This window comes from Pan paniscus, chromosome 19 (assembly GCF_029289425.2).
Source record: "Pan paniscus chromosome 19, NHGRI_mPanPan1-v2.0_pri, whole genome shotgun sequence".
NCBI lineage: Eukaryota > Metazoa > Chordata > Mammalia > Primates > Hominidae > Pan > Pan paniscus.
Genome location: NC_073268.2, coordinates 48,000,148 through 48,020,027, shown reverse-complemented (window position 1 = coordinate 48,020,027; position 19,880 = coordinate 48,000,148).

Below are 19,880 nucleotides of genomic sequence, written 5' to 3'. Positions count from 1 at the left end.
GCATTCCTTTCCATTCCATTCCATTCCATTCCATTCCATTCCATTCCATTCCCATTCGTGTTGATTCCATTCCTTTCCATTCCATTCCATTCCATAAGGTTGATTCCATTCTATTCCATTCTATTCCATTCCAACGAATTCCATTACTTTCCATTCCATAAGAGTTGATTAAATTCCATTCCATTCCACTCCATTCCATTCCATTCTGCTCCATGACATTCCATTCTATTCCATTCCATTCCATTCCATTCCATTCTATTCCATTCCATTCCATTCCATTCCATTCTATTCCATTCCATTCCATTCCTTTCCATTCCATTCCATTATCTTCGGGTTGATTCCATTCCAATCCATTCCATTCCATTCCATTCGGGTTGATTCCGTTCCTTTCCACTGCTTTTAATTCCATTCCATTCCAATCGATTCCATTTGGGTTGTTTCCATTCCATTCCATTCCATTATATTGCATTGCAGTCCATTAAATTCGGGTTGATTCCATTCCATTCCATTCCATTCCATTCGGGTGGATTCCATGCGATTCCATTCCATTCCATTCCATTCCATTCCATTCAATTCCATTCGGAATTACTCCATTCCATTCCTTTGAATTCCATTTGGGTTGATTCCATTCCATTCCATTCCATTCCATTCCATTCGGGATGATTGCATTCCATACTTTTTGATACCATTCCATTCAATTCCACAAGGGTTGATTCCATTCCATTCTATTCCACTCCATTCCATTCCATTCCATTCCATTCCATAAGAGTTGATTAAGTTCCATTCCATTCCAATCCATTCTTTTCCATTCCATTCAAATCCATTCCCTTCCATTCCATTCCATTAGTGTTGATTCCATTCCACTCCATTCCATTCCATTCCATTCCATTCCCTTCCATTTCATTCCATTCCATTCCATTCCATTCCATTCCATTACGTTCCATTCCCTTCGGATTGATTCCATTCCAATCAATTCCGTTCCATTCCATTCCATTCCATTCCATTTCATTCCATTCCTTTCCATTCCATTCCATTCCATTCTATTCCATTCCATTCGTGTTGATTCCATTCCATTCCATTCCATTCCACTCCATTTCATTCGGGTTCATTCCATTCCATTCCGTTCCATTCCATTGCAATCCATTTAATTCGGTTGGATTCCATTCCATTCCATTCTATTCCATTCCATTCCATTCCATTCCATTCGGGATGATTCCATTCCATTCCATTCCATTCCATTCGGGATGATTCCATTCCATTCCATTCCACTCCATTCAATTCCACTCAGGTTGATTCCATTCCATTCCATTCCATTCCATTCCATTCCATTCCATTCGGGATGATTCCATTCCATTCCATTCCATTAGTGTTGATTCCATTGCATTCCATTCCATTCCATTCGCGTTAATGCCATTCGGTTCCATTCCATTCGAATCTATTCCATTCCATTCCACTCTGGTTGATTTCTTCCAATTCTATTCTATTCCATAGCATTCCTTTCCATTCCATTCCATTCCATTCCATTCCATTCCATTCCATTCCATTCCATTCCATTCCATTCCCATTCGTGTTGATTCCATTCCTTTCCATTCCATTCCATTCCATACGGTTGATTCCATTCTATTCCATTCTATTCCATTCCAACGAATTCCATTACTTTCCATTCCATAAGAGTTGATTAAATTCCATTCCATTCCACTCCATTCCATTCCATTCCGCTCCATGACATTCCATTCTATTCCATTCCATTCCATTCCATTCCATTCTATTCCATTCCATTCCATTCCTTTCCATTCCATTCCATTATCTTCGGGTTAATTCCATTCCAATCCATTCCATTCCATTCCATTCGGGTTGATTCCGTTCCTTTCCACTGCTTTTAATTCCATTCCATTCCAATCGATTCCATTTGGGTTGTTTCCATTCCATTCCATTCCATTCCATTCCATTATATTGCATTGCAGTCCATTAAATTCGGGTTGATTCCATTCCATTCCAGTCCATTCCATTCCATTCCATTCCATTCCATCCCATTCCATTCCATGATATTCCATTCCATTCCATTCCGGTTGATTCCATTCGATTCCATTCGATTGCATTCCATTCCATTCCATTTCATAAGAGTTGATTATATTCCATTCCATTCCATTCCATTCCATTCCGTTCCGTTCCATTCCATTCCATTCCATTCCATTCGGGTTGATTCCATTCGAGTCCATTCCATTCCAATCCATTCTATTCCCTTCCATTCAATTCCATTTCATTCCATTCCATTCCATTCCATTATTGTTGATTCCATTCCATTCCATTCCATACCATTCCATTCAATTCCACTCGGGTTGATTCCATTCCATTCTATTTCTCTCCATTCCATTCCATTCCATGATATTCCATTCCATTCCATTCCGGTTGATTCCATTCGATTCCATTCCATTCCATTCCATTCCATTCCATTCCATTCCATTCCATTCCAAAGAGTTGATGAAATTGCATTCCATTCCAATCCATTCTTTTCCATTCCATTCAAATCCATTCCCTTCCATTCCATTCCATTAGTGTTGATTCCATTCCACTCCATTCCATTCCATTCCATTCCACTCCCTTCCATTTCATTCCATTCCATTCCATTCCATTCCATTCCATTCCATTCCATTACGTTCCATTCCCTTCGGATTGATTCCATTCCAATCAATTCCGTTCCATTCCATTCCATTCCATTCCATTCCATTCCATTTCATTCCATTCCTTTCCATTCCATTCCATTCCATTCTATTCCATTCCATTCGTGTTGATTCCATTCCATTCCATTCCATTCCACTCCATTTCATTCGGGTTCATTCCATTCCATTCCGTTCCATTCCATTACAATCCATTCAATTCGGTTGGATTCCATTCCATTCCATTCTATTCCATTCCATTCCATTCCATGCGGGATGATTCCATTCCATTCCATTCCACTCCATTCAATTCCACTCAGGTTGATTCCATTCCATTCCATTCCATTCCATTCCATTCCATTCCTTTCCATTCCATTCCATGATATTCCATTCAATTCCATTCCGACTGATTCCATTCGATTCCATTCCATCGCATTCCATTCCATTCCTTTCCATTGAATTCCATAAGAGTTGATTAAATTCCATTCCATTCCATTCCATTCCATTCCATTCCGTTCCGTTCCATTCCATTCCATTTCATTCCATTCCATTCGGGTTGATTCCATTCGAGTCCATTCCATTCCACTCCAATCCATTCTATTCCATTCCGTTGCATTCCATTCCATTCCATTCCATTCCATTCCATTCCATTCGTGTTGATTCTATTCCATTCCATTGCATTCCATTCCACTCCTTTCCCTTCCATTCCACTCCATTTCATTCCATTTCATTACATTCTATTCCATTCCATTCCATTCCATTCCATTACATTCCATTCCTTCGGGTTGATTCCATTCCAATCCATTCCATTCCATTCCATTAGGGTTAATTGCATTCCATTCCATTCCATTCCCTTCCTTTACTTTGGGTTGATTCATTTCCATTCCATTCTATTCCATTCCATTCCGGTTGATTCCATTCCATTCCATTCCATTCCATTCCATTCCATTCCTTTTCATTCCATTCCATTCCATTCCATTCCATTCCATTCTATTCCATTCCATTCGGGTTGATTCCATTCCATTCCATTCCATTAGATTCCATTCCATTCCATTCCATTCCACTCCATTTCATTCGGGTTCATTCCATTCCATTCCATTCCATTCCAGTCCATTCCATTTGAGTTGATTCCTTTCCATTCCGTTCAATTTCATTCCATTCCATTCCATTCTATTCTATGCTGGGTGATTCCATTCCATTCCATTCCATTCCTTTCCATTCCATTTCATTCGCATCCATTCCATTCCATTCCTTTCCGCTCCATTCCACTCGGGTGCAATCCATTCCATTCCATTTCATTCCTTTCCATTCCATTCCAATCCATTCCATTCCCTTCCATTCCATTCCATTCGGGTTGATTCCATTCCATTGCATTCCATTGCATTCCATTCCATTCCGTTAGGGTTGATTCCATTCCATACAATTCCATTCCATTCCATTCCATTCCATTCCATTCCGGTGGATTCCATTCCATTCCATTCGATTCCAATCCATTCCATTCCATTCCATTCCATTCCATTACGGTTGATTCCATTCCGTTCCATTCCATTCCATTCCATTCCATTCGGGTTGACTCCATTGCATTCGATTCCAATCCATTCCACTCCCTTCCATTCCATTCCATTCCATTCGAATTGAATCCATTCCATTCCATTCCATTCAATTCCATTCCATTCCATTCCCTGATATACCATTCCACTCCATTCGGGTTGATTCCATTCGATTCCATTCCATTCCATTGCATTCCATTCCATTCCATTCCTTTTTGGTTTATTCCATTTCATTCCATTCCAATTCATTCCATTAGATTCCATTCCATGCGGGTTGATTCCATTCCATTCCATTCCATTCCATTCCATTGCATTCCATTCCATTCCATTCCATTCCATTCCATTCCATTAGTGTTGTTTCCATTGCATTCCATTCCATTCCATTCGCGTTAATGCCATTCGATTCCATTCCATTCGAATCTGTTCCATTCCATTCCACTCTGGTTGATTTCTTCCAATTCTATTCTATTCCATTGCATTCCATTCCATTCCTTTCCATTCCATTCCATTCCATTCCATAAGGTTGATTCCATTGTATTCCATTCTATTCCATTCCATCGAATTTCATTACATTCCATTCCATAAGAGTTGATTAAATTCCATTCCATTCCACTCCATTCCATTCCATTCCGTTCCATGCCATTCCATTCTATTCCATTCCATTCCATTCCATTCCATTCCATTCCATTCTATTCCATTCCATTCCATTCCATTCCATTCCATTCCATTATCTTCGGGTTGATTCCATTCCAATCCATTCCATTCCATTCCATTCCATTCCATTCCATTCCATTCAATTCCATTCGGGTTGATTCCATTCCTTTCCACTGCTTTTAATTCCATTCCATTCCAATCGATTCCATTTGGTTTGAATCCATTCCATTCCATTCCATTCCATTCCATTCCATTATATTGCATTGCAGTCCATTACATTCGGGTTGATTCCATTCCATTCCAGTCCATTCCATTCCATTCCATTCCATCCCATTGCATTCCATTCGTTTTGATTCCATTCCATTCCATTCCATTCCATTCCATTCCATTCCATTTCATTCTGGTTGATTCCATTCGATTCCATTCTATTCCATTCCATTCGAGTTGATTCCATTTGTTTCCACTCCATTTATTTCCATTCCATTCCAATCCATTCCATTTGGGTTGATTCCATTCCATTCCATTCCATTGTGTTACATTACATTCAAGTCCATTCGATTCGGGTTGATTCCGTTCCATTCCATTCCAGTCCATTCCATTCCATTCCATTCCATCCCATTCCATTCCATTTGGTTTGATTCCATTCCATTCCATACCATTACATTACATGTCATTCCAGTCCATTCCATTCGGTTTGATTCCATTCCATTCCATTCCATTCCATTCTGGTTGATTCCATTCCATTCCATTCCATTCCATTCCATTCGGTTCCATTCCATAACATTCCTTTCCATTCCATTCCATTCCGGTTGATTCCATTCCATTCCATTTCATTCCATTCCATTCCATTTCACTCCATTCCATTCCATTTCACTCCATTCCATTCCATTTCACTCCATTCCATTCCATTTCACTCCATTCCATTCCATTTCACTCCATTCCATTCCTTTCCATTGCATTCCATTCCATTGCATTCCATTCCATTCCATTCCATTCCATTCCATTCCATTCCATTCGGATTGCTTCCACTCCATTCCATTCCATTCCATTCTTGTTGATTCCAGTCGATTCCATTCCATTCCATTCCATTCCGTTCGGGTTGATTCCATTCCATTCCATTCAATTTCATTCCATTCCATTCTATTCTATTGTGGTTGATTCCATTCCACTCCATTCCATTCCATTTCTTTCAATTCCATTCCATTCGTGTCCATTCCATTCCATTCCTTTACGTTCCATTCCATTCGGGTTGAATGCATTCCATTCCATTCCATTCCATTCCATTCCATTCCCTTCCATTCCATTCCATTCCATTCGGGTTGATTCCATTCCATTCCATTCCATTCCATTCGTGTTGATTCCATTCCATTCCAATCCATTCCATCCCACTCCATTCCATTCCATTAGTGTTGATTCCATTCCATTCCTTTCCATTCCATTCCATTCCATTCGCGTTGATGCCATTCGATTCCATTCCATTCCATTCTATTCCATTCCATTCCACTCGGCTTGATTCCTTTCAATTCCATTCTATTCCATTCCATTCCATTCCATTCCATTCCCATTCGGGTTCATTCCATTCCAGTCCATTCCATTCCATTCCATTCCATTCCCTTCCCTTCCATAAGTGTTGATTCCATTCTATTCCATACTACTGTATTCCCTCCAATTCCATTCCATTCCTTTCCATTCCATTCCACTCCTTTACATTCCATTCCATTCCAAAGGGTTGATTCCATTCTATTTCATTCTCTTCTATTCCATCCAATTCCATTCCATTGCATTCCATAAGATTTGATTAAATTCCATTCCATTCCATTCCATTCATTCCGTTCCATTCCATTCCATTCCATTCCATTCCATTCCATTTGGGTAGATTACATTTGAGTCCATTCCATTCCATTCCATTCCATTCCATTCCATTCCATTGCATTCCATTCGTGTTGATTCCATTCCATTCCACTCCATTCCATTCCATTGCATTCCATTCATGTTGATTTCATTCCATTCCATTCTATTCCATTCCATTCCATTCCATTCCATTCCATTCTATTCCATTCCATTCCATTCCATTCTTTTCCATTCTATTCCATTCCATTCCATTCCTTTCCCTTCTGGTTGATTCCATTGCAATCCATTCCATTCCATTCCATCCCCTTCCATTCTATTTGGGTTGATTCCTTTCCATTACAATCTATTCCATTCCATTCCATTCCATTAGGGTTGATTCCATTCCATTCCATTCCATTCCATTCCATTCGGGTGGATTCCATGCGATTCCATTCCATTCCATTCCATTCCATTCCATTCAATTCCATTCGGGATTACTCCATTCCATTCCTTTGAATTCCATTTGGGTTGATTCCATTCCATTCCATTCCATTCCATTCCATTCGGGATGATTCCATTCCATTCCATTCCATTAGTGTTGATTGCATTGCATTCCATTCCATTCCATTCGCGTTAATGCCATTCGATTCCATTCCATTCGAATCTATTCCATTCCATTCCACTCTGGTTGTTTTCTTCCAATTCTATTCTATTCCATAGCATTCCTTTCCATTCCATTCCATTCCATTCCATTCCATTCCATTCCCATTCGTGTTGATTCCATTCCTTTCCATTCCATTCCATTCCATAAGGTTGATTCCATTCTATTCCATTCTATTCCATTCCAACGAATTCCATTACTTTCCATTCCATAAGAGTTGATTAAATTCCCTTCCATTCCACTCCATTCCATTCCATTCCGCTCCATCACATTCCATTCTATTCCATTCCATTCCATTCCATTCCATTCTATTCCATTCCATTCCATTCCTTTCCATTCCATTCCATTATCTTCGGGTTGATTCCATTCCAATCCATTCCATTCCATTCCATTCGGGTTGATTCCGTTCCTTTCCACTGCTTTTAATTCCATTCCATTCCAATCGATTCCATTTGGGTTGTTTCCATTCCATTCCATTCCATTCCATTCCATTCCATTCCATTCCATTCCATTATATTGCATTGCAGTCCATTAAATTCGGGTTGATTCCATTCCATTCCAGTCCATTCCATTCCATTCCATTCCATTCCATCCCATTCCATTCCATTCGGTTTGATTCCATTCCATTCCATTCCATTCCATTCCATTCTATTTCATTCTGGTTGATTCCATTCGATTCCATTCCATTCCATTCCATTCCATTCTGGTTTATTCCATTCCATTCCATTCCATTCCATTCCATTCCATTCCATTCCATTCAGGTTGATTCCATTCGTTTCCACTCCATTTAATTCCATTCCATTCCAATCCATTCCATTTGGGTTGATTCCATTCCATTCCATTCCATTGTGTTACATTACATTCAAGTCCATTCGATTCGGCTTGATTCCATTCCATTTCATTCCAGTCCATTCCATTCCATTACATTCCATCCCATTCCATTCCATTTGGTTTGATTCCATTCCATTCCATTCCATTCCATTCTGGTTGATTCCATTCCATTCCATTCCATTCCATTCCATTCCATTCCATTCCATTCTGTTCCATTCCATACCATTCCTTTCCATTCCATTCAATTCCGGTTGATTCCATTCTATTCCATTTCACTCCACTCCATTCCATTTCACTCCATTCCATTCCATTTCACTCCATTCCATTCCATTTCACTGCATTCCATTCCATTCAATTCCATTCCATTCCATTCCATTGCATTCCATTCCATTCCATTGCATTCCATTCCATTCCATTCCATTCCATTCGGATTGATTCCATTCCATTCCATTCCATTCCATTCTTGTTGATTCCAGTCGATTCCATTCCATTCCATTCCATTCCGTTCGGGTTGATTCCATTCCATTCCATTCCATTTAATTCGATTCCATTCCATTTGGGTTGAGTCCATTCCATTCCATTCCATTCCATTCCATCCCATTATATTCCAGTTCATGCCATTCGGGTTGATTCCATTCCACTCCATTCCATTGCATTCCATTCCATTCAATTCCATTGCATTCCATTCCATTCGTGTTGATTAGATTCCATTCCATTCCATTCCATTCCATTCCATTCCATTCCATCCCATTCCATTCGGTTTGATTAAATTCCTTTCCATTCCATTCCATTCCATTCCATTCCATTCCATTCGGGATGATTCCATTCCATTCCGTTCCATACCATTACATTCAATTCCACTCGGGTTGATTCCATTCCATTCCATTCCATTCCATGATATTCCATTCCATTCCATTCCGGTTGATTCCATTCGATTCCATTCGATTGCATTCCATTCCATTCCATTTCATAAGAGTTGATTATATTCCATTCCATTCCATTCCATTCCATTCCGTTTCGTTCCATTCCATTCCATTCCATTCCATTCGGGGTGATTCCATTCGAGTCCATTCCATTCCAGTCCATTCTATTCCCTTCCATTCAATTCCATTTCATTCCATTCCATTCCATTCCATTATTGTTGATTCCATTCCATTCCATTCCATTCCATTCCATTCCATTAGTGTTGATTCCATTCCATTCCATTCCATTCCATTCCACTCCATTCCCTTCCATTCCCCTCCATTCCATTCCTTTCCATTCCATTCTATTCCATTCCATTCCATTACATTACATTCCTTTCCCTTCGGGTTGATTCCGTTCCAATCCATTCCATTCCATTCCATTCCATTCCATTCCATTCCATCAGGGTTGATTCCATTCCCTTCCATTACATTCCATTAAATTCCATTCCCTTCCCTTCCATTTGGGTTGATTCCTTTCCATTCCATTCTATTCCATTCCATTCGAGTTGATTGCATTCCATTCCATTCCATTCCATTGCATTTCGGCTGATTCTATTCCATTCCATTCCTTTCCATTGCATTTGGGTTGATTCCATTCCATTCCATTCCATTCCATTCCATTCCATTCCATTCCATTCCATTTCATTCCATTCGGGATGATTCCATTCCATTCCATTCCATTACATTCCATTCCATTCCATGATATTCCATTCCATTCCTTTCCGGTTGATTCCATTCGATTCCATTCGATTGCATTCCATTCCATTCCATTTCATAAGAGTTGATTATATTCCATTCCATTCCATTCCATTCCATTCCGTTCCGTTCCATTCCATTCCATTCCATTCTATTCCATTCGGGTGGATTCCATGCTATTCCATTCCATTCCATTCCATTCCATTTCGACTGATTCTATTCCATTCCATTACTTTCCATTGCATTTGGGTTGATTCCATTCCATTCCATTCCATTCCTTTCCATTCCATTGGGGTTGATTCCATTCCATTCCATTCCATTCCATTCCATTCCGTTCCATTCCATTCCATTCCTTTCCATTCCATTCCATTCCATTCCTTCAGGGTTTGCTCCATTCCATTCCATTCCATTCCATTCCCTTCCCTTCCATTCCGGCTGATTCTATTCCATTCCATTCCTTTCCATTGCATTTGGGTTGATTCCATTCCATTCCATTCCATTCGGGATGATTCCATTCCATTCAATTCCACTCGGGTTGATTCCATTCCATTCCATTCCATTCCATTCCATTCCATAAGAGTTGATTAAATTCCATTCCTTTCCATTCCATTCCGTTCCATTCCATTCCATTCCATTCCATTCGGGTTAATTCCATTCGAGTCCATTCCATTCCATTCCAATCCATCCTATTCCATAGCATTCAATTCCATTCCATTCCATTCCATTCCATTAGTGTTGAATCCATTCCATTCCATTCCATACCATTCCACTCCATTCCCTTCCATTCCACTCCATTCCATTCCATTCCTTTCCATTCTACTCCATTCCATTCCATTCCATTAAATTGCATTCCTTTTGGGTTGATTCCGTTCCAATCCATTCCATTGCATTGCATTCCATTCCATTCCATTCCATCAGGGTTTATTCCATTGCATTGCATTCCATTCCATTCCTTTCCCTTCCATTTCGGTTGATTCCTTTCCATTCCATTCTATTCCATTCCATTCGAGTTGATTCCATTCCATTCCATTGCATTCCATTCCATTCGTGTGGATTCCATGCTATTCCATTCCATTCCATTCCATTCCATTCCATTCCATTTCGGCTGATTCTACTCCATTCCATTCCACGATTTTCCATTCCTTTCCATTAGGGTTGCTTCCGTTCGATTCCATTCCATTCCTTTCCATTCCATTCCATTCCATTCCATTCCATTCCATTCCATTCCATTCTATTCCATTCCATTCCATTCTATTCCATTCCATTCCATACCATTCTATTCCATTCCATTCCATTCCATTCCAGTTGATTCCATTCCAATCCATTTCATTCCATTCCGTTCCATTTCATTCCATTCCATTCCATTCCATTCCATTTCATTTTATTCCATTCCATTCCATTCCATTCCATTCCATTCCATTCCATTCGGGTTGATTCCATTCCATTCCATTCCATTTCATTCGGGTTCATTCCATTCCATTCCATTCCATTCCATTCCATTCCATTCCATTAGGGTTGATTCCGTTCCATTACACTCCATTCCATTCCATTCCTTTAGGGTTGATTCCTTTCCATTCGATTCCATTCCGTTCCATTCCATTCCATTCCATTCCATTAGGGTTGATTCCATTCCATTCCAGTTCATTGCATTCCATTCCATTCCGGTTGATTCCATTCCATTGCATTTCATTCCATTCCATTCCGTTCCATTCCATTCCATTCCATTCCATTCCATTCCATTTCATTCCATTCCATTCCATTCCATCCCATTCCATTCCATTTCATTCCATCCAATCCCATTCCATTCCATTCCATTCCATTCCATTCCATTCCATTTCATTCCATTCCATTCCATTGCAATCGGGTTGATTTCATTCTATTCCATTCCATTACATTCCATTCCCTTCGGGTTGATTCCATTCCATTCCATTCCATTCCATTAGGGTTGTTTCCATTCCATTCCATTCCATTCCATTCCCTTCCATTGCATTTGGGTTGATTCCTTTCCATTCCATTCTATTCCATTCCATTCCTTTCCATTCGGGTTGAATCCATTCCATTCCATTCCATTCCAATTCATTCCATTCCATTCCATTCGGGTGTATTCCATTCCATTCCATTCCATTCCATTCCATTCCATTCCATTCCCGTCGGGTTGATTCCCTTCCATTCCATTCCATTCCATTCCATTCCATTCCCTTCCATGCCATTCGGTTGATTCCATTCGAGTCCATTCCATTCCATTCCAATCCATCCTATTCCATTCCATTCAATTCCATTCCATTCCATTCCATTCCATTCCATTAGTGTTGATTCCATTCCATTCCATTGCATTCCATTCCATTCCACTCCATTCCCTTCCATTCCACTCCATTCCATTCCATTCCTTTCCATTCTATTCCATTCGATTCCATTACATTACATTCCATTCCCTTCAGGTTGATTCCGTTCCAATCCATTCCATTCCATTCCATTCCATTCCATCAGGGTTGATTCCTTTCCATTCCATTCCATTCCATTCCATTCCCTTCCCTTCCATTTGGGTTGATTCCTTTCCATTCCATGCTATTCCATTCCATTCGAGTTGATTGCATTCCATTCCGTTCCATTCCACTTCATTCGGGTGGATTCCATGCTATTCCATTCCATTCCATTCCATTCCATTCCATTTCGGCTGATTCTATTCCATTCCATTCCTTTCCATTGCATTTGGGTTGATTCCATTCCATTCCATTCCATTCCATTCCATTCCATTCCATTCTATTTCGGATGATTCCATTCCATTCCATTCCATTCCATTCCATTCCATTCCACTCGGGTTGATTCCATTCCATTCCATTCCATTCCATGACATTCCATTCCATTCCATTCGGGATGATTCCATTCCATTCCATTCCATTCCATTCCATTCCATTCAATTCCATTCGGTTTGATTCCATTCCATTCCATTCCATTCCATGATATTCCATTCCATCCCATTCCGGTTGATTCCATTCGATTCCATTCGATTGGATTCCATTCCATTCCATTCTATTCCATTCCATTGTTTTAGGGTTGATTCCATTTCATTGCATTCTAATTCATTCCATTAGATTGCATTCCGTTCGGGTGGATTCCATTCCATTCCCTTGCATTCCATTCCAGTCAATTCCATTCAATTAGGGTTGGTTCCATTCCATTCCATTCCCTTGCGTTCCATTCCATTCCATTCGGGTTGATTCCATTCCATCCCATTCCATTCCATTCTATTCCATTCGCGTTGAGTCCATTCGATTCCATCCCATTCCATTCCACTCCATTCCATTCCAGTTGTTTCCACTGCGTTCCGTTCCATTTAAATTCCATTGCATTCCATTCCATTCCATTCCATTCCATTCCATTCCATTCCATTCCATTCGGATTGATTCCATTCCATTCCATTCCATTCCATTCCACTCCATTCCTTTCCATTCCATTCGGGTTGATTCCGCTCCATTCCATTCCATTCCATTCCCCTGCATTTGTGTTGATTTCATTCCATTCCATTCCATTCTATTCCATTCCTTTCCATTCCCTTCCACTCCATTCCATTCCATTCCATTCGGGTTGATTCCATTCGTTTCCACTCCGTTTAATTCCATTCCATTCCATTCCAATCCTTTCCATTTGGGTTGATTCCATTCCATTCCATTCCATTGTGTTACATTACATTCAAGTCCATTCGATTCGGGTTGATTCCATTCCATTTCATTCCAGTCCATTCCATTCCATTCCATTCCATTCCATCCCATTCCATTCCATTTGGTTTGATTCCATTCCATTCCATTCCATTCCATTCTGGTTGATTCCATTCCATTCCATTCCATTCCATTCCATTCGGTTCCATTCCATACCATTCCTTTCCATTCCATTCAATTCCGGTTGATTCCATTCCATTCCATTTCACTCCATTCCATTCCATTTCACTCCATTCCATTCCGTTTCACTCCATTCCATTCCATTTCACTCCATTCCATTCCTTTTCACTGCATTCCATTGCATTCCATTCCATTCCATTCCATTGCACTCCATTCCATTCCATTCCATTCTGGTTTATTCCATTCCATTCCATTCCATTCCATTCCATTTCATTCCATTCGTGTTGATTCCATTCCTTTCCACTCCATTTAATTCCATTCCATTCCTTTCCATTCCATTTGGGTTGATTTAATTCCATTCCATTGCATTCCATGCCATTACATTCCAGTCCATCCCATTCGGGTTGATTCCATTCCATTCCAGTCCATTCCATTCCATTCAATTCCATCCCATTCCATTCCATTTGCGTTGATTCCATTCCATTCCACTCCATTCCATTCCATTCCTTTAGGGTTGATTCCTTTCCATTCGATTCCATTCCTTTCCATTCCATTCCATTCCATTAGGTTTGATTCCATTCCATTCCATTCCATTCCGTTCCATTCCATTCCTTTGCATTCCATTCCATTCCGGTTGATTCCATTCCACTCAATTTCATTCCATTCCATTCCATTCCATTCCATTCCATTCCATTTCATTCCATTCCATTCCATTCAATTCCATTTCATTCCATTCCATTCCATTGCAATCTGGTTGATTTCATTCCATTCCATTCCATTCCATTCCATTCCATTCACTTCGGGTTGATTCCATTCCATTCCATTCCATTAGGGTTATTTCCATTCCATTCCATTCCTTTCCATTCCCTTCCATTCCATTTGGGTTGATTCCTTTCCATTCCATTCTATTCCATTCCATTCCATTCCATTCGGGTTGAATCCATTCCATTCCATTCCATTCCAATTCATTCCATTCCATTCCATTCTTGTGTATTACATGCGATTCCCTTCCATTCCACTCCGTTCTATTCCATTCCATTCCATTCCATTTCGTTTGATTCCATTCCGTTCCATTCCAATCCATTCCATTCCATTCCATTCCATTCCATTTGGGTTGATTCCATTCCATTCCATTCCATTCCATTCCATTCCATTCCATTCCGTTCCATTCCATTTGGCTTGTTTCCATTCCATTCCATTCTATTCCATTCCATTTCATTCCATTCCATTCCATTCGGGATGATTCCATTCCATTCCATTCGATACCATTCCATTCAATTACACTCGGGTTGATTCCATTCCATTCCATTCCATTCCATGATATTCCATACCATTCCATTCCGGTTGATTCCATTCGATTCCATTCGATTTCATTCCATTCCATTCCATTCCATTCCATTCCATAAGAGTTGATTAAATTCCATTCCATTCCATTCCATTCCGTTCCATTCCATTCCATTCCATTCCATTCAGGTTAATTCCATTCGAGTCCATTCCATTCCATTCCAATCCATCCTATTCCATAGCATTCAATTCCATTCCATTCCATTCCATTCCATTAGTGTTGAATCCATTCCATTCCATTCCATACCATTCCACTCCATTCCCTTCCATTCCACTCCATTCCATTCCATTCCTTTCCATTCTATTCCATTCCATTCCATTCCATTAAATTGCATTCCTTTTGGGTTGATTCCGTTCCAATCCATTCCATTGCATTCCATTCCATTCCATTCCATTCCATCCGGGTTGATTCCATTGCATTCCATTCCATTCCATTCCTTTCCCTTCCATTTCGGTTGATTCCTTTCCATTCCATTCTATTCCATTCCATTCGAGTTGATTCCATTCCATTCCATTCCATTCCATTCCATTCCATTCGTGTGGATTCCATTCTGTTCCATTCCATTCCATTCCATTCCATTCCATTCCATTCGTGTGGATTCCATGCTATTCCATTCCATTCCATTCCATTGCATTCCATTCCATTTCGGCTGATTCTATTCCATTCCATTCCACGATTTTCCATTCCTTTCCATTAGGGTTGCTTCCGTTCGACTCCATTCCATTCCTTTCCATTCCATTCCATTCCATTCCATTCTATTCTATTCCATTCCATTCCATTCTATTCCATTCCATTCCATTCCTTTCCATTCCATTCCATACCATTCTATTCCATTCCATTCCATTCCATTCCGGTTGATTCCATTCCAATCCATTTCATTCCATTCCGTTCCATTTCATTCCATTCCATTCCATTCCATTCCATTTCATTTCATTCCATTCCATTCCATTCCATTCCATCCCATTCCATTTCATTCCATCCCATTCCATTCCATTCCATTCCATTCCATTCCATTCCATTCCATTTCATTCCATCCCATTCCATTCCATTCCTTTCCATTCCATTCCATTTCATTCCATTCCATTCCATTCCATTCCATTCCATTTCATTCCATTCGTGTTGATTCCATTCCTTTCCACTCCATTTAATTCCATTCCATTCCTTTCCATTCCATTTGGGTTGATTTCATTCCGTTCCATTGCATTCCATGCCATTACATTCCAGTCCATCCCATTCGGGTTGATTCCATTCCATTCCAGTCCATTCCATTCCATCCAATTCCATCCCATTCCATTCCATTTGCGTTGATTCCATTCCATTCCACTCCATTCCATTCCATTCCTTTAGGGTTGATTCCTTTCCATTCAATTCCATTCCTTTCCATTCCATTCCATTCGATTAGGGTTGATTCCATTCCATTCCATTCCATTCCGTTCCATTCCATTCCTTTGCATTCCATTCCATTCCGGTTGATTCCATTCCACTCAATTTCATTCCATTCCATTCCATTCCATTCCATTCCATTTCATTCCATTCCATTCCATTCAATTCCATTTCATTCCATTCCATTCCATTGCAATCTGGTTGATTTCAGTCCATTCCATTACATTACATTACATTTACTTCGGGTTGATTCCATTCCATTCCATTCCATTAGGGTTATTTCCATTCCATTCCATTCCTTTCCATTCCCTTCCATTCCATTTGGGTTGATTCCTTTCCATTCCATTCTATTCCATTCCAATCCATTCCATTCGTGTTGAATCCATTCCATTCCATTCCATTCCAATTCATTCCATTCCATTCCATTCGGGTGTATTCCATGCGATTCCCTTCCATTCCACTCCGTTCTATTCCATTCCATTCCATTCCATTTCGTTTGATTCCATTCCTTTCCATTCCATTCCATTCCATTCCATTCCATTCCATTCCATTCGGGTTGATTCCATTCCATTCCATTCCATTCCATTCCATTCCATTCCATTCCGTTCCATTCCATTTGGCTTGTTTCCATTCCATTCCATTCTATTCCATTCCATTCCATTCCATTCCATTCGGGATGATTCCATTCCATTCCATTCGATACCATTCCATTCAATTACACTCGGGTTGATTCCATTCCATTCCATTCCATTCCATGATATTCCATACCATTCCATTCCGGTTGATTCCATTCGATTCCATTCGATTTCATTCCATTCCATTCCATTCCATTCCATTCCATTCCATCAGAGTTGGTTAAATTCCATTCCATTCCATTCCATTCCGTTCCATTCCATTCCATTCCATTCCATTCCATTCGGGTTAATTCCATTCGAGTCAATTCCATTCCATTCCAATCCATCCTATTCCATAGCATTCAATTCCATTCCATTCCATTCCATTCCATTAGTGTTGAATCCATTCCATTCCATTCCATACCATTCCACTCCATTCCCTTCCATTCCACTCCATTCCATTCCATTCCTTTCCATTCTATTCCATTCCATTCCATTCCATTAAATTGCATTCCTTTTGGGTTGATTCCGTTCCAATCCATTCCATTGCATTCCATTCCATTCCATTCCATTCCATCAGGTTTAACTCCATTGCATTCCATTCCATTCCATTCCTTTCCCTTCCATTTCGGTTGATTCCTTTCCATTCCATTCTATTCCATTCCATTCGAGTTGATTCCATTCCATTCCCTTCCATTCCATTCCATTCGTGTGGATTCCATTCTGTTCCATTCCATTCCATTCCATTCCATTCCATTCCATTCCATTCCATTCCATTCGTGTGGATTCCATGCTATTCCATTCCATTCCATTCCATTGCATTCCATTCCATTTCGGCTGATTCTATTCCATTCCATTCCACGATTTTCCATTCCTTTCCATTAGGGTTGCTTCCGTTCGACTCCATTCCATTCCTTTCCATTCCATTCCATTCCATTCCATTCCATTCTATTCCATTCCATTCCATTCTATTCCATTCCATTCCATTCCTTTCCATTCCATTCCATACCATTCTATTCCATTCCATTCCATTCCATTCCGGTTGATTCCATTCCAATCCATTTCATTCCATTCCGTTCCATTTCATTCCATTCCATTCCATTCCATTCCATTTCATTCCATTCCATTCCATTCCATTCCATTCCATTCCATTCCATCCGGGTTGATTCCATTCCATTCCATTCCATTTCATTCGGGTTCATTCCATTCCATTCCATTTCATTCCATTCCATTAGGGTTGATTCCATTCCATTCCAGTTCTTTGCATTCCATTCCATTCCGGTTGATTCCATTCCATTCCATTTCATTCCATTCCATTCCGTTCCATTCCATTCCATTCCATTCCATTCCATTCCGTTTCATTCCATTCCATTCCATTCCATTCCCTTCCATTCCATTCCATCCCATTCCATTTCATTCCATCCCATTCCATTCCATTCCATTCCATTCCATTCCATTCCATTTCATTCCATCCCATTCCATTCCATTCCTTTCCATTCCATTCCATTTCATTCCATTCCATTCCATTCCATTCCATTTCATTCCATTCCATTCCATTGCAATCGGGTTGATTTCATTCTATTCCATTCCATTACATTCCATTCCCTTCGGGTTGATTCCATTCCATTCCATTCCATTCCATTAGGGTTGTTTCCATTCCATTCCATTCCATTCCCTTCCATTCCATTTTGGTTGATTCCTTTCCATTCCATTCTATTCCATTCCATTCCATTCCATTCGGGTTGAATCCATTCCATTCCATTCCATTCCATTCCAATTCATTCCATTCCATTCCATTCGGGTGTATTCCATTCCATTCCATTCCATTCCATTCCATTCCATTCCATTCCTTTCCATTCCCCTCGGGTTGATTCCCTTCCATTCCATTCCATTGCATTGCATTCCATTCCATTCCATTCCATTCCATTCCATTCAATGCCATTCGGTTGATTCCATTCGAGTCCATTCCATTCCATTCCAATCCATCCTATTCCATTCCATTCAATTCCATTCCATTCCATTCCATTCCATTCCATTAGTGTTGATTCCATTCCATTCCATTGCATTCCATTCCATTCCACTCCATTCCCTTCCATTCCACTCCATTCCATTCCATTCCTTTCCATTCTATTCCATTCCATTCCATTACATTACATTCCATTCCCTTCGGGTTGATTCCGTTCCAATCCATTCCATTCCATTCCATTCCATTCCATTCCATCAGGGTTGATTCCTTTCCATTCCATTCCATTCCATTCCCTTCCCATCCATTTGGGTTGATTCCTTTCCATTCCATGCTATTCCATTCCATTCGAGTTGATTGCATTCCATTCCGTTCCATTCCATTTCATTCGGGTGGATTCCATGCTATTCCATTCCATTCCATTGCATTCCATTCCATTCCATTCCATTTCGGCTGATTCTATTCCATTCCATTCCTTTCCATTGCATTTGGGTTGATTCCATTCCATTCCATTCCATTCCATTCCATTCAATTCCATTCCATTCCATTCCATTCGGGATGATTCCATTGCATTCCATTCCATTCCATTCCATTCCACTCGGGTTGATTCCATTCCATTCCATTCCATTCCATGACATTCCATTCCATTCCATTCGGGATGATTCCATTCCATTCCATTCCATTCCATTCCATTCAATTCCATTCGGTTTGATTCCATTCCATTCCATTCCATTCCATTCCATTCCATGATATTCCATTCCATCCCATTCTGGTTGATTCCATTCGATTCCATTCGATTCGATTCCATACCATTCCATTCTATTCCATTCCATTGTTTTCGGGTTGATTCCATTTCATTCCATTCTAATTCATTCCATTAGATTCCTTTCCGTTC